Raw genomic sequence first — 15881 nt, 5'->3', positions numbered from 1 at the left:
TCCCATTTCCTTTAAAGGTGGGGATGTTTTCACCCATCGTAGATGGGAGCAACAAAGCATGATCAGCCAAAATGGTTTCGAGAAGATCTCCCGCCACTGTGTGTTCAAAATGTGCAACCCTTGATTCAGTCGGTCCCAAAGGGTCCGAGGAGAAGCACTGAAGTGAGCAGCCATGGATGTTAAAATCACCCATTATTATGGTGAAACAGTTCTTACTACTAAGTTTATTGGTCTCCTTATGATCAGCTAAAAAACTGTTTAACGCGGCCAGGTGATCCGTCATGGCAACTCTATCATAAGAATTGTAAAAATTGACTATTAAAATATCGGAACCCTCGTTCATCGAAATTTGGATAGCCAAACAATTTGACGAACCAGTTTCTAGTTGAATAAATGACCCAGGAATACTTGCTGAAATTAATGTAACCAGCCCACCCTTTGCCCTCCCCATACTGGTCGGGGTAGCGGATGCAAAAAAACTCACATACCCATCAATATTCAACGAGTCCTCTGTGTCCCATGTCTCTTGCAGGCCAATAATGCCACCCAGGCCAATTAATTCTCTCCAAGCATCTAATTTGCTTTTTAAGCCTGCTATGTTCCAGGTGATCACTTTAAATAGGAGGCCCGCTGGTTCCAGATTTAATCTGACTGAGGTGGAAACATTGTTTTGCGATGTCGCGGCTTCAGATACAGGAACCCATATATCAGGGGTAATAGATTGTTCGCGAGTCCCTAGTCACTCGTTTTCATCCAAATTGGAAAAAACGTCAAATCTATTTGAGACTGGGACAGCAAAATTATTAATAGGACCAAGTCTATTAGTATGGTCAGTAAACGTTGGCCTGATGTAAAATGGGGGATAGAAAAAACCCAAGGGGAGAACATTCACAAGCTCTTTATGGATTCTCAATGACCCAGCCTGTCTTAGTATATCATTCACCAGCCCTGGAGATCTGAAGCTTACAACAATACAGTCTCCCTCCAAATGTTTAACGGTCTTTCCCACCCATGGGACCCTTCTAATCATCATAAAATGCTTGTGAAGATGATGACCCAGGACCGTTTTGTTTGACAGGTAATGGAGAGCCTTATTTTTCAGGGAGGACCAATGTTCCTTTTTATCGCACTCCAGTTTAGGAACATTAGCTAAAATTATAGTGTAAGGGCATGCCTCTACCGGTAAATGTAGTGACAAATCCCCTCCACGTTGGGGTGCTAAAGAATGTGACTCCCCCCCCTTAATCTGTGTTTGCCCTTCCTTTCCATGTGTTTTACCTAAATTATCTTTTACTAATGGGGGAATATTAGGTCCCAGGCTATTAGTCGTAACAGGAGGAACTGGTTGCTGTAATGGAATAATCATAGAATTCAACAGACTATCAACAGAGGCCGTAACTGTGCTGAGTGTGTCCCCTACCAGGGTATTTGGGCCTATCTTAGGCACCTTACTGCTAAGGTGAGATTCGATAATACTGATGCTGTCCTCAATGCGCTTCAAGGAATCTATTAGGGGCTGGATAAGTGACATAAGATGAGCTTCCATGGTTGTGGCAAGGCTTGACATGTGTGTCTCCCTACTCTTGTCCAAGCCTGAATTGGAACAATCACACCTGCTCTCACCCGGATCCACTCTATCTAAGTGAGAAGAGCTGATGTTGATTTGCTCCGACCCTAAGACAGTAGTATTAGTCCTTGGTTGCTTCGCCTGTTTCCGATTTCCCACTGGGTTTTTATTAGCCTTTCTTTTCCCCGTGACGATTTTCCCCCCTTTAGGCATCATATCACTTTTAGCCCTGGACTGTCTAGTATGTATAGCCACAGGTGAGGGGGCTATACTTTCTGTGTGTGAAGGTGTAGTAGCAATCAATTGGCAATCTTCCACAATTGACCCGTTGGGAATCACACGGGGATACAATACAGCCGGAGGGGCATTTGATGAGGAAGTATCACCCGGGTGTAGCGGGATACTTAAATGACCAGTGGGGTCAAGAGACAATCGGCGTTCAACCAGGGCAATTTCATTAACTACAGCAGTTTCAGCCTGTTTTAGGTAATTGTCCAATGTCCCCATGCCCACAGCCCTTGTGCTTGATTTAGACTGCCCCTTCGTCATATTTAGTATGAATGTCAGACGATACCGCACAGAGAACTTTATGGAACTCACCACAGTCAAATATGAATGGCAGTTATGTCACGATGTTAAGGGAATGTCCCAACCCGACCTCTTTCGTCCTCTGACGGCCTCAGACGGCCCGCCCTTTGCCCGCGCTTAGCCCGGCGCCACCCGCGCACGTCCCGCGATGCGGAGGAAGCGGACGACTTTTAAGCGCCTCCGGGCGCGTGGGTGACGTCGGGGGCCCAAGGGAGTCTGGGGGCTGTAGTCTCACCCCGCTCCGAGCCGCGAGGTGCTGTGGCGGCGGCGGGGGAGACACGCAGCCCAGAAGAGCCGGGAGACAGTGACCACAGGACTGGGCAGCAAAGCGTCCAACAATACCCCCAACAGGTATGAGCAGTCCTCGTTTCAAGCTTTCCCGCTCCCCAGAGGAAGCGGACGACTTTTAAGCGCCTCCGGGCGCGTGGGTGACGTCGGGGGCCCAAGGGAGTCTGGGGGCTGTAGTCTCACCCCGCTCCGAGCCGCGAGGTGCTGTGGCGGCGGCGGGGGAGACACGCAGCCCAGAAGAGCCGAGAGACAGTGACCACAGGACCGGGCAGCAAAGCGTCCAACAATACCCCCAACAGGTATGAGCAGTCCTCGTTTCAAGCTTTCCTGCTCCCCAGAGGAAGCGGACGACTTTTAAGCGCCTCCGGGCGCGTGGGTGACGTCAGGGGCCCAAGGGAGTCTGGGGGCTGTAGTCTTACCCCGCTCCGAGCCGCAAGGTGCTGTGGCAGCGGCGGGGGAGACACGCAGCCCAGAAGAGCCGGGAGACAGTGACCACAGGACCGGGCAGCAAAGCGTCCAACAATACCCCCAACAGGTATGAGCAGTCCTCGTTTCAAGCTTTCCCGCTCCCCAGAGGAAGCGGACGACTTTTAAGCGCCTCCGGGCGCGTGGGTGACGTCGGGGGCCCAAGGGAGTCTGGGGGCTGTAGTCTCACCCCGCTCCGAGCCGCGAGGTGCTGTGGCGGCGGCGGGGGAGACACGCAGCCCAGAAGAGCCGGGAGACAGTGACCACAGGACCGGGCAGCAAAGCGTCCAACAATACCCCCAACAGGTATGAGCAGTCCTCGTTTCAAGCTTTCCCGCTCCCCAGAGGAAGCGGACGACTTTTAAGCGCCTCCGGGCGCGTGGGTGACGTCGGGGGCCCAAGGGAGTCTGGGGGCTGTAGTCTCACCCCGCTCCGAGCCGCGAGGTGCTGTGGCGGCGGTGGGGGAGACACGCAGCCCAGAAAGGCCGGGAGACAGTGACCACAGGACCGGGCAGCAAAGCGTCCAACAATACCCCCAACAGGTATGAGCAATCCTCGTTTCAAGCTTTCCCTATGTCACAACATTTGTAATAGCGATTACCTAATTGCCAGGGAGGACCTGGCTTGGAAATTCAGGACAGACTGTTCCCACATGGAACAGGTTCTAGACTGATTTGCTTATGGCTGGGTCCAAACTAGGGTGGTGTGGTAAGGAAAATAATGATGGATTTAACCCAGATCTTTGTGACTGGGGGTGAATGTTTGCATTGTTCAGCATTCTGTCCATCAATTGTTTCTTTTGCATAAGTCGCCCATAGTGGGAAGGATATGCCCAGACGTGGGTCCCGCGTTCACTACAGCACTGGATTCAAGCTAGCCTGGCTGATGAAGGGTTATACCCCGAAACTGGTCCCAGGATGCATGTTTCCAGTCCAGGGAGAACCTGGCTTGGCAGTTCGGGCTGGACGGTTCTCATAAGGAACAGGGTCAAGACTGATTTACATATGGCTGGGTCCAAACTGGGGTGGTGTGGTGAGCAAAAGAATGATGGATGTAACCCAGATCCTGAGACTGGGGGTGAATGTTTGCATTGCCTAGCATTCCATCCATCAATTGTTTCTTTTGCACTTATGTAAGTGTAGCGCCCTGCACTAACCCAGGCAACACTTATGGTAATTTCTAGGGGTTTAGCTAACCATAGAAAGCTCTCTAAGTAGTAGCTGTGGAGAGCAGCCTTCAGCCTTAATCTATGAGGAGTGCAAACCAGCTAGGTTTACCAGTATCTAATTGTTTAGTATAGGCTAAATAAAAAAAAAACACACACAGTGTTCTTATAACAATAGATATTTATTACAATCACTCACTAACATGTTAAAATATCTCCCACCCAGAGATATTCACAATGCACAAAATACTTTGGACATAGAGCAGCAGTTAGCACCAATACCCAGTGGTCCCCAGAGGATAAGTGAACCACAACCTTTGAGATTGAACCCAGGAGACGTAGAAGAGTCGGGGACCCAAGGAACCACCCAAGGTGAGAGTCGAGGAGCCCCCAAAGGTTGGGTGTGAAGGAATACCGAACCATATACTCAATACTGATCAGCGGGTACATCGCGGTTGCAGTCTTACCACAGAAGGACGAAAGAGTCAGTTGGAACCCTCAAGTTAGTTCTAGTCGAAGAGTAACTGAAAGCAGAGGGGACAGAGTCTATGCCACTCCAAGACGTCCAGGCGGCACGGAAGACGAAGGCCACTCAAGTTCAATGAAACAGGTTAGATGAAGAGGCTTCCAGTAAGGGTACACCAAAGCGGTAGCTCTGCCTGAGCCACCGGGATGCTGAAGACAACAGAATAAGTCCTTCCATCCAAACGCGCTGGCACAGGTCAGTTATAGCGGGGACAGACTAACAACAGAACCTCTCGATGTGTACGACTCTGTTGGCACGCGGCAATTGGGGTAATCTTTGCGGTCACCGGGTGATTGAAGCAAAAGCAGCAACACGGTGCACAGGGGTTTGGTTCCAGGGTGTTCTACGAAGGATGCTGGCCTCAACTCGCCGAGAGGACTGCTCAGGCCTTGAGGGAACGCAGAACAACCACCTGTTGTGCAGAGCCTTGTGGAGTCCGTGGGAGCCCAGGTCCAGCAAACCAGTCGATCTTGTTGCTGTGCATGCTGATGCGGGGGAGTGACACCTTCACTCCAAGGGAGATTCCCTTGGATGTCTTTAGATGTCCACAGGCCCAGGAAGTAACCTGTATGGAGCACGGACACTGATGTTGCAGCAAGCTTGCAGGATGATGAGGTCAGGAGTGGATCGAGTCTTCTACGTTGCAGTCTTGGTCCGGAAGCAAAAGGACGATGGGATCAGTGTGGCACATTCAGCCCGACTTGGCCAAAATGTCGAGACGGTCAAAGAAGAAGTGGATTTGGATCTATATCAAATCCCATGACGAATCTGGGGACCCACCCACAGGTAAGCCCTTAAGTACTCTACGGTGAGGGTTGGGACGATTCAGGGGTCCCTCCCACAGGAGGGGTCGGACAGTGGGGAGGATACTTCCATGTCCTTTGTCCAGTTTCGCGCAAGAGTAGCCAATGGCTCCTCAATCTGGTTTGAACTGGAGTATGCAAGGAGGGCATCCAATGTGCCCTTCTAGCAGACTATATGGCGCTGGCAAGCATTCCCGCCCTGGCCCAATACACTAAGTCGTGTCTGGGAGGTGGTCACACCTCCCTGTGACAGGAAACCTATTGTCCTGCCTTCCCCTGCTCAGGCAGGCTTGGCCCAGCAGCAGGACGGCAGAATTTTGTCTGTGGCCAGCAGCAGCCCTAGGTTGCTGTCAGGCTCTGTTAGATCAGTTCCGGGAGCATGGAGGGCTCCCCGGAGGAGCCCTACCGTGGATGGAATAATACCTCCAACAACGGATACGGTGTTGGGGTATGGTTAACATTTTTGATACCAAACATGCCTAGGTTAATTCCAGCCAGTTTAGAGATGGTCATCGCATAATGATGGAATGCCCCTCTATATGTTAAATGGCTTAGGCACTTACAACCGGGGAGAATGGGCTCCATAGGCTGTAGGGATGTCCTGCTCATGCAGGGGCACCCTCACACTTAGGACCTACCACCCTGCAGTCAGGATTGGAAGGCCTGCCAGAGGGGTGACTTATGGGTCTCAAATGCAGTGAGTGGGAGATAGAAGGAAACGTATATCTCTCGTGAGTGGTGCATGCACCAACTCACACAAGCTCTAATGGCAGGCCTGTAGTGGTTGTTTGGAGGGTCCCCCCTGGGAGGCATAATACATGCCGTAGCCCATAGGGGACCTCTGGGGTACCCATACCCTAGGTACTTTAGCACCATATACAAGGGACTTACCAGGGTGCCCCAGTAGCCAAATAGGAATGTAAAAAGTTACTTACCATAACCAATTTAGGGAGAAAGCAAAGTGACTGGGGTCCTGATTAGCAGGATCCCAGTCAGACTAGTCAGAAAACAGTTGAAAACCAGCAAAAAGTGGGGGTAACCATGAAAGCAGATCCTACTTTCCTACAGTCACGGAGAAACAACATGAGATTGGTGAGACTTCCAGAGGGGGCAGAGCAGCCTAACATAGAGCTCTTCTGTGAACAATGGCTCCTTGACACAGTAATTGGCAGTAAGAGAATGACATTCTACCCAAAAGAAAGGGTGCGTATGGTCCATGGTAGGGCCTATACCCGGGGTCTCTGCTGCCGCTAGTAGAGGCCCGACTCTTCAACTACTGGGACTGCCACCACACCCTACAAGTGGCAAGGAACAATGGCCCCTGGAAAATTGATATTAGCACAGTAAATTTATATCCGGGCTATACGGCTGAAATGGATTGTCTCCAGGGGTCCTTTTTGCCAGGCAAGCAGAAACTGATCTAACTGGGGCTAAAAAACTCACTAATGTCCCCGGACAAACTGCAAGTAGAAGATACAGACGCCACACTAATCTTCAAAACACCGGTTGATGTCTGGTACTCGCTGAAGATGAAGGGGATGTCCCAGGTCCCGAACTGTACCCTGCCATGCCAAGACTGACACAACCTGTGTTAGAAGAGAGGGCCGCATAGGTCGTCCAATAGCAAGCCTACAAATGAACAAGTCAGGGCTGTGGTGGAATTGGAATCTTGCACCAGCCCCACCCCATCCATCCTGGCAGGATGGCCCATCATGTCACACCTAAGCTCCCAATGTGAGTAGCTGTCTAGGAGGAATAACTAAAGCACAGCTGTCACCCACCCCAGACGTGATCAGAGACAAGCAGTAGGCACTAAATGGCTAAAGTAAGAAATTGGCAACTTTCTAAAAGCGGCATTCTCAGAATTGCAATTTAAAATTCAACTTCACTCTAGGTTTGGATTTTAAATTGTGATCCCAGAGACGCCAAACGTGAAAAGTTATCTCTTCACAACTGAGATTTACACTTCTAAAGTGCAATAAAGTAATCGCAATGTTATCCTATGTAGGGCATAAGTCCTAAAAAAAGAAGTGGGGGGGCTAACCTAGTTAGGCAGTATGCAAGTGACATCACGAAGCATTACATCACACGTAGCATCACAGGAACTGACATCACAGGAAGTGACATAACAAGCCACAACTTTACAGGAAGTGAGGAAATATGAATTTTGTGATCAGTTATGTCCCCTATCGTAGACCCCAACGGCTCCATGTGCATGCTATAAGTACATGTATGTTCCCTCCTGCTCCAGTTCTGAAGACGCAAATATATGTGCGTCCACCGTCAACATGTCCTCTTTCAGATCCGCCATGAATGGGTCAGATATTCCATTCCTAAGTATGAAAGGCCACCGACTTTATGTGGTTCACTTTCCACATTTCACAGATTCAGGCGAGTAGGCCCGAATTCTGTCATAAAGCCTTTTCCTGCCTTCTGCCTCTGAAAGCTCCAGTCTGAGCCTGCATCTGTGACCATGAACTTTGTCTTACTCCCTGCGCGGCTAACGGTGCCTGATCCAGCCTGTCGCCTGCCAAAAACTGTATTTCACCTTCGAGATTATCTCCTTCGCTCCTCATCCGATGCATTCCTGTCTAGCAGTTTAGGTAAACATTCCTCCAGCTACCGTGCAAAGGGCCAGGCCTCGCTGTCCTCATGCAAGTAATTCATAGCCCCGTTACCATGAAATATTCCTACCCCCTCGCATCTAGTGTAGACACTTAGACGCTTGTACACGCACTAACAGTCAGTATAGTCAGTATAGAATAAGATTCTATCCTAAGAGACCTTTCCTTTTGGATAACACAGTTCTTTAAACATAGGATATTAGATATGATTTGGAATTAGGTTGACATAACCCCAGACTTCTGTCTCCACATGTAGAGCTAAATGTCAAGTCTCCTTCACCCTCTCGTTGCACGTCAATCACACGTCATGCTTCTGCGCGCGCATCTCTGCCAACTATTTCTGCTGACATTGCAGGATTCTCTTATGGATCCACCCACTTGTGACATCATGTTTAGTGACGTTTCTTGAATTACGCCGTCTATTAGCTACGTATGCACCTTTTATCAGCTGTTACGCCTCTTGCATCTGTTTCACTGTAATGTATTTTCTATAAAACTGCTTAACTGTCAATAATATATGTTCCTTCCTTCCTGAACTTTCGTGGTGATGGAATAGAAGGCCCACAATTCGAATTGTCTTCCTTTGTATAGGAATAAAACATTTTAAACCCTCTAATACCACAGATTCTGCCTCTTATATTTACTGAGTTATTCTTAATTGACTTTACCGCATAAAAAATAGTACCGGTAACGAAATATTTACCACATAAATTGGCGCCCGAACAGGGACACTTTCTCATCTCACGCGCCGGCGGTGCGTTGCAGGCCCGGTCTCCTGCCACAGCTGAACGGACAACAAAAACGCGTATCTGCAGGATTTCCTGTGTCTCCTTCCGGCCAAGCGGGGACGACTGAGGCTGCGATCAACACCCAGACGAGGCGGTGAGAAGTGCGAAGTATCCCGACCAGAGCCTAGCTGAGAGAGCAAGATCCGAGGTATACAGAGTCCCGCCCGGTTCCGAAGTTCCGAGTCCAGTCGAGTCGAGTCCAGTCCGGTCCAGTTTCAGTTCCGTTCCGAGGCCTTCCGTTCCGAGCTACCCGGTGAGTACCATTACCGGGGAGGCATTTTACGTGCACATAGTCTGTGCCGGTCAAGACGGGTTTGGGTACACAAATCCGGTCTGCACTGTTTCAGCAGTGTATCTGTACTGTTTAGCAGTATATATAGTAATATAGTATGTCTTGCATATGAATAAGTATTATCTAGTGTCAGTATAATGTCAATAACTAGTTTTCTATTAGTTATCATTGTTCGTTAAAACTGTTAAGCGTTAAATGTTTTAAATACGTTCTATATACTGTGGTGTGAATGACTGTTCATTATTGTGTTTTCTTGTATAAAGTGTGTTCTAGAAACAAGATCTAAAAATGCCGCTCTTTTCGAAACTAAGACAGATCAAAACTAGAAAAGGTGTACTCGAAGAAGCTGTTCCCATTCCACCTAGGGATACTCCAGGATACTTTATGTATCATAAGCATGGTCTAGATGCCGTATTATTTCTTGATTTATGGGTGGACTACACCAAAGAATTACCAGAGAGTCAGAGATGGCCCGCAGCGGGGACCTGGGATGCAGATTGCATCATGAGAGTAGAAGAAGAATTATGGAAAAAGAAAGCCAGACAGTCACAGAAAGATGCCATTGAATTATGGCGTAAAGAATCGTATAGACGTACAGAAAAAGCACACAGACAGGAAGAGAAAGGTAGAGAGAATTCAAATAAAACTCGAGAAAATCTATTACTTGAGGAAGGTACTCGAGTAAAATCAGAACAAGTAGATAGACAAAGAAACGCCCTTATGAATGGTATGTATCCACTTCTGGCCGAAGGGTTACCTAAGGCTACTCCGGAAATACCAAAAGACTTGCCACCCCCATTGTTTCCGATAAAAGCACATCCCAAGGGGCATCCCAGAACCGCAGAAGATGTTTTCCTTTCCCGCTATTTAGATGACGCAGCTCCCGAGTATGCTAATACCGCATCACATAGACTGCTTGCCGATGATGCTCATCGCCAAGAGCATTCGTCTGTACCTCCGCAACAACACGCTTCGACACACATTCCGACAAGCACATCTGTTTCTACAGCTTTTCCCGCAACGACGGTTGCTGTCTCACCCTCAACAAATCCTTTCACGTCCAGCACCCCAGACGGTGCTACAGGAGGTACGACAGACATTTTTTCTACGCCACCCAGAGGAAATAAATTTTCCCTTAGAGAATTAGCACACCAACGTACGCCCAAACTAGCCACTCCCGACATGCTTAAGGAACTTCTAGTAGATTGTAGATATGATCCTGTGCCCGGTAAACGGGACGAAATGCTGCTGTCATCATTACGTATTAGACGAGCTGCCATATATTTAACGAAGTTACCAGGAATGAATACACATTTAGAAAATATATATCACTTTGTCCAGTCAGGGCGAGGTCCTGAAAGTATTAGCAGAGCCATGGAGTATCAGAAAGCGGAGGTACAGGGACAACTGTTACGTTTCCTCATAAACTGTGTAATTAGAAATCAAGACCGGCCTGGGGTAAATCCGGAAGAAATGCAAACACTTGTCACTTGGGGCCGGAATATATCAGAAGGAAGACATGATAAACAGTTATGTATAGTAGCTATGTACCGAAAGATCCGCAAAGAGGTAGAACGAATACACGAAGAAAGATTAGAGGTAGACGCCGCTGATCTAAACAGAGAGGAGGAGGAGCAAGAATCAGAGCAAGTAGACACGATAGCTTATGTAAGTAAAGGAGGACCCCATAATAATACCAGAGGTTTTAACGACCCAATACGTCCAATACGTCCAGAATATAATAGACATCTTCCAAACCCTATGCTAAATACAAAATCCCCCGAACACTTATTCCAAGCCGCTGATAAATTACTCCGAGATCGAAGGGGGTACCACATGCTCGATTCCATGGACGAACAAGAATTAGCCAGGTCAGCAGTACAGTGGGCTGACAGTCCCGGCGAATACAATGATGATGTACTTGCACACACGTTTCTGAATCTAGACCCATATGAACAGCGTTTAGCTAGTATATACATGATTCAACACCTCCTTATATTATATAAAAGCCAACACTCCGATCCAGGACCCTTACCTGACATATTGACAGAACTACTCACGAACATATGGAGAGGGTCAAGCACTGATTTGATTAAGGAAATTCTAGAATCCCGAAACCAATATTTAAATTTCGTATGCCCAGAACACGTTCCAGTTCCCATCATGGGAAGAAAAATGTATCACATAGATAGACAGAACCCGTTACGCGAAGTGCACCCGATCAGAGGTGCCGGCGATAATTTCACACGCGTGTTTGTGTACACGCCTATAACTAAACTGGAATTATTAGAAATGAAGAAAGTAGTACCCAGTCATGACAAAGATCCAGCAGGTTTCCACCGTGAGATAAAAGACATGTTACTCATGGGAGAGTATACCTACCCCGACATTATGAAAATATTAAAAGTCCTACTACCCGCCGGTGTTTATGAAAAACTCAAAGAAAAAGAATGGGAGGTAGGAGACCAAAAGATAGATTGGACAGCATTAGAAAACGAAGAGAAGGCCCGAGCTGCAGGAGCAGGGCTTGGGGAAAAGACTACAGCATTAGCAGGATTATTAATACAGGTACTGCCACGTTTATTAACTACGAAAAAGGAAGACTGGGGTGCAATCTCAGCCTGTAAACAAAAACCAGATGAAGACACTAGTGATTTCTATTCCCGATTTGAAAAATGTTTTAGTATAAATAGTGGTATAAAAGCCAGTAGTGAGTCATACCCACATCTGTTTGTGACAAAATTAGTTGAAAATTCTCTGATACAAGTTAAGAATAGAGTATTGAAATTCGAAAGTACCTGGCAAGGTAATACCCCATCACAGATGCTACAGATGTTACAATATCATCACAATAGAATTAAAGAAGAACAAGAACACGAACAAAGACGTATGAAAGATACAAAAATGAAAATGCTTGTTGCACAGTCGGTTCCAGCCGATAGTCATCAAAGGGGTGATTCCGCAGGCCCTGCAAAAGGGACATGCAACTATTGTAAACAACCAGGTCATTATATACACGATTGTCCAGTCCTGAAACATAATATAGCCACAGGTAGAACACATGAGAGACCACGTCCACCCAGACAGGATCAGAATCAACAACAGACGCCTCAGCAGGCACAACCTAGGTTAGCTCCGCAACAATTAGCTCCGCAACAGGCAGCTCCACAACAGATCGTAGTACCACCACAAGTGCAGCCTACTGCTGCAACTCAAGCAACAACACAACAAATGTATCAGTATGCACAAACAGATTATCCCGATTATCAGCGATACTCATGAGATAGCCTAGAGAGGGAAGTTGGCTTACCCCTTATTGAGGTTCCTGTAGACCAAGAGGGACCTTATGTACATAGCGAACTATTAGGGGAAGACAGAAAGTTTTTACTTGATACAGGGGCAAGCAGAACAACTATAAGACGTAGTGAAGTTCCAGGGGCACCCCTCTCAGGCTCACAGAATATTTCCCTTGGATTCTCAGGAAAACCTATAATTAATGATGTAACACAACCTCTTCCACTAACGATTGGTCCATTGACACGTACTACAGATTTATTGCTTACTAAATCATGTCCAGAAAACTTGTTAGGCATAAAAACATTGAAAGCTCTAGGAGCTATAATATGTTGTTCTCCGGAAGGAGTACGACTATTTTTACGTGACTTTAAAGGTCACTACGTATCCAGAGACATGGATCACCGACTGCAGAATTTACCTACACATTTATGGGCACAAGGCCCCATTGATGTTGGTTGCATGAATATTACACCATATCGAGTCACACTAAAAACAGGAGTAGTACTACCACGAATACGACAATACAAGTTACCACCCGATGCTGTTGTGGCTTTACTACAAATCATTGACGAGCTCATTACACAAGGAGTGGTTGTCGAAACCGACTCCAATGTATGTAATTCTCCGATAATTCCGATTCTTAAAAGAACGGATCCAAAAGCTCCCCCGGTATATCGATTAGTTATTGATCTGCGCGAATTAAATAAATGTATTGTGCCACAATACCCCGTGGTCCCAGATATCTCTTCATTACTCACAGCTATTGACTCAGAAGCTACGTTCTTCACTGTAATTGATCTCAAGAATGCTTTCTTTAGTGTCCCAATTGATCCGGAAAGTCAATATTTATTCGGATTTAGTTTAAATGGACGAAGTTTTAAATTCACACGCGCACCTCAAGGATTTACAGAAAGCCCCAGCATCTATAGCCAAGCACTGAAACGAGAACTTGACAGTATCCACATGCCAGTTAACACTGCCTTGCTTCAATATGTCGATGATCTGCTGATCACCGCCCGAAGCGAACTTGAATGTGAAAAAGCGTCACTGACGGTTTTAAAATTTCTGGCTGACAAGGGGCACAAGGTGTCCCCTTCTAAGCTGCAATTCTGTGTCCAGCGAGTTGTTTACCTTGGGCACTCGCTGTCCAAGGAGGGAAGGCAGCTTACATCCGACCGCATCCAGTTAATCGCTAACATGCCACCACCCAAGACACAAAAGGAGGTGCGGGCTTTTATAGGCCTCACTTCATACTGTAGGCAGTGGATCCCTCAATATGCATTTCTAGCAAAACCACTCATCCAGTTGACAACACAGGAGGCAGCCACATCGACTGTCCTCCCTTGGACTCCAGAACATACACACGCCTTTGAAAGCTTAAAGAAAGCTTTATGCCAAGCACCTGTCCTAGCAACACCATGTTACAGTAAACAGTTTACACTCTTTGTTACAGAACGCGAAGGTACTGCTTTGTCGGTACTCACTCAGGAACACGCAGGATCACACAAACCGTGTGCTTATTTCTCTAGTACATTAGATCCAGTAGCTCAGGCACTTCCAGCGTGTCTGAAATCAGTGGCAGCAACAGCTTTAGCAATCAGACAAAGCGATGCCATAGTGTTAGGACACCAACTGACAGTACAAGTACCACACGCAGTAGAGGTTCTCTTGAACCGCACACAAACACAACACTTGACTATAGCGAGAATCACCGGTTACGAACTGACATTATTTCAGCCACACATAGAAATCAGACGTTGCAATACGTTAAATCCTGCCACACTGTTACCAGTGAGCGGAACAGATCCATTGGCACATGATTGTGTCGAAGTCATTACTATCACGACGAAACCCAGACAAGACTTGACAGACATCCCTTTGTCAGATCCGGACTTGACATTGTATGTAGATGGGTCATGTATGAGAACAAGTACAGGAGAGTTAGTGGCCGCTTACGCAGTCACAACAGACACGGAAGTCATTGAAACAAATTGTATTAACACTTTGTCAGCTCAAGCAGCAGAGCTCACCGCTCTGACACAAGCCTGTATTCAAGCCACAAATAAAAAAGTCAACATATACACAGATTCACGTTATGCATTCGGAGTCGTTCATGACTTCGGCGTACTGTGGCGAGAGAGAGGTTATTTAACTTCTCACGGTGCCCACATCCAACACGGATCCCTCATTCAAGCCCTATTAGACGCGATTCATCTACCTACTGCAATATCGATTATGAAATGCAAAGCCCACACAAAAGTTACCGATATCATTTCTCAGGGTAATGACCTAGCTGACAGAACAGCTAAACAGACTGCTCAGAATCAAACTCACACAACTGACATGACAAAGACAATAGTTCCGACACCAACACATTGCATGACAGTTAAGGATCCCGCCCTTGATGTAATTGACATACAGACACATGCTACACCAGAAGAAATAAAGAAATGGACTGAATTAGGAGGGATCCAAACAGATCAGGGATGGATGACGAAGGAAAAATCTATATGGTTTCTTCCCGACTCTATGGTCCAAGTCATCATTAACACAATACATAGTCCAGCGCACCTAGGAGAGAAAGCTATGCTAGACAGCATTCAACACATTTGGTTCAACAAACATTTACGAGCCGCAGCTAAACAAAAAGTTCGTACCTGTATGATATGTTGTCAGTTTAATCCAGGTAAAAGCATCCCCGTAGAACAGGGTGGATTTCAAACTCCTAATCATGCTTTTGAAGTCCTCCAGATGGATTATATCCAGATGGAACGATGTCGAGGATTCAAATATGTTCTCGTAGTTGTCTGTGCTCTTTCCCGTTGGACAGAAGCATACCCGGTTTCAGATTACACTGCCCCGACTACTGCCAAACAGTTAGTTCGAGAATTCTTCCCACGGTACGGTTTACCATGTGTTGTCTACTCAGATAACGGCCAGCCGTTCTCATCCGAACTAATGAAACACGTTTCTCTTCTATTAGGCTATCAATGGAAATTTCACTGTGTCCGACATCCCGAGGCAGCAGGTCTCGTAGAACGCCATAATCAAACTTTGAAAATTAGATTGTCCAAAATATGTAGAGAAAAAGGAGTCGATTGGATAGTAGCCTTACCAGTTGCGCTCTTTTACATGAGAATGGTAGCACATTCTTGAACAGGGCTATCCCCGTATGAGGTGATCTTCGGTAGACCACCAAATATGTGGGGGACGCCTATACCTCGTAAAATCACTGACGTTGACTGTAATATGCTGACAGATTACCTGGCTTCCTTGATGTCTGCACTACAATCTTGTCGTTCACAGGTATCCGCAGCTTTTCCCGACAATACTGAGGTGAAGCCCCATGACGTGGTTCCTGGTGACTTGGTGCTGGTCAGGAACTTTGACCGGAAGACCCAACTGGATCCTAGGTGGAAGTCACCGAAGTTAGTTTTACTCACCACAAGGACAGCCGTGAAAATCGAAGGAAGAAAAG

General features: G+C 46.9%; 1 pseudogene; it reads right to left on the bottom strand.

Moving 5' to 3' along the window:
* The window catches only part of LOC146839154 (uncharacterized), a 345435-nt pseudogene that overhangs the window by 257335 nt on the left and 72219 nt on the right, over positions 1–15881 (bottom strand).

Source organism: Triturus cristatus, chromosome 4_2 (genome assembly GCF_964204655.1).
Source record: "Triturus cristatus chromosome 4_2, aTriCri1.1, whole genome shotgun sequence".
NCBI lineage: Eukaryota > Metazoa > Chordata > Amphibia > Caudata > Salamandridae > Triturus > Triturus cristatus.
Note: the sequence above shows the minus strand (reverse complement) of the source record. Positions and strands in the feature narration are given on the sequence as shown.